Source organism: Schistocerca gregaria, chromosome 3, assembly GCF_023897955.1.
Source record: "Schistocerca gregaria isolate iqSchGreg1 chromosome 3, iqSchGreg1.2, whole genome shotgun sequence".
Taxonomy (NCBI): Eukaryota; Metazoa; Arthropoda; class Insecta; order Orthoptera; family Acrididae; genus Schistocerca; species Schistocerca gregaria.
This window is the reverse complement of record NC_064922.1, coordinates 662,502,904-662,504,153: the sequence shown is the minus strand read 5'-3', so window position 1 is coordinate 662,504,153 and position 1,250 is coordinate 662,502,904.

The following is a 1,250-nucleotide window of genomic DNA, read 5'->3' as shown; positions in this document are numbered from 1 at the left end:
AAGGATGCTGAGGACGCAAGTTTGATATATAAGAATTTTGGTGGTCAAAGAGAGATTGTTGTTTTTCCAAACAAGTGTAGAGAGTTTTCCAAAAGTTGTCGCAACTCTTAGAATGCAAGCATCAATTTCCTTGTCAACAGATATGTTCGATTCTATAGTAGATCCAAGATAGCAGAAGTTATCTACGACTTGCAGAGTAGTGCCATCTAGTGTGCTTTGTGTCTTACAGTCTTACTGCTGTTTACACTCATCGAGAATAGGTGGTATGCGTTACTAAATCTTGATACTAGCTCTTGCAGCTCTTCTGCGGAGTTTGAAACAATTGCAGCATCATCAGCATACAGGAGCTCACGAGCGACTATCTCATAGCACTTTGTCTTACTCTTCAGAAGACTGACATTGAAAAGCTTTCCATCTTTCCTAGTAGGCAACATTGCAATTCTCGAAAACCACTTGGAGCAGACCCGAGAGGAAAATTCCAAAAAGTGTAGGTGCCAACACACAGCCTTGGCTTACGCCAAAGTTCATACTGAATGGTTTAGATGTACTGCCATGGAAGATTACAGAGCCATGCATATTGTCGTGAAAAGATCTTATTACAGACAACCAAGTTGAGGGGCATCCAATTTTTTTTTCCAATTTTTGTACTATGTTTTACAGAACACTGGTTCAAACAAGATATGTTAGAGCAAACATACATTCCTCAGTTCAAACTTGCAAGCATGTTTTGTAGGAACATATCGAGTCATATATATATGTTGTTGTTGTTGTCTTCAGTCCTGGGACTGGTTTGATGCAGCTCACCATGCTACTCTGTCCTGTGCAAGCTTCTTCATCTCCCAGTACCTAGTGCAACATACATCCTTCTGAATCTGCTTAGTGTATTCATCTCTTGGTCTCCCTCTACGATTTTTACCCTCCACGCTGCCCTCCAATGCTAAATTTGTGATCCCTTGATGCCTCGGGACATGTCCTACCAAGTGATCCCTTCTTCTAGTCAAGTTGTGCCACAAACTTCTCGTCTCCCCAATCCTATTCAATACCTCCTCATTAGTTACGTGATCTATCCACCTTATCTTCAGCATTCTTCTGTAGCACCACATTTAGAAAGCTTCTATTCTCTTCTTGTCCAAACTAGTTATCGTCCATGTTTCACTTCCATACATGGCTACACTCCATACAAATACTTTCAGAAACGACTTCCTGATACATAAATCTATATTCGATGTTAACAAATTTCTCTTCTTCAG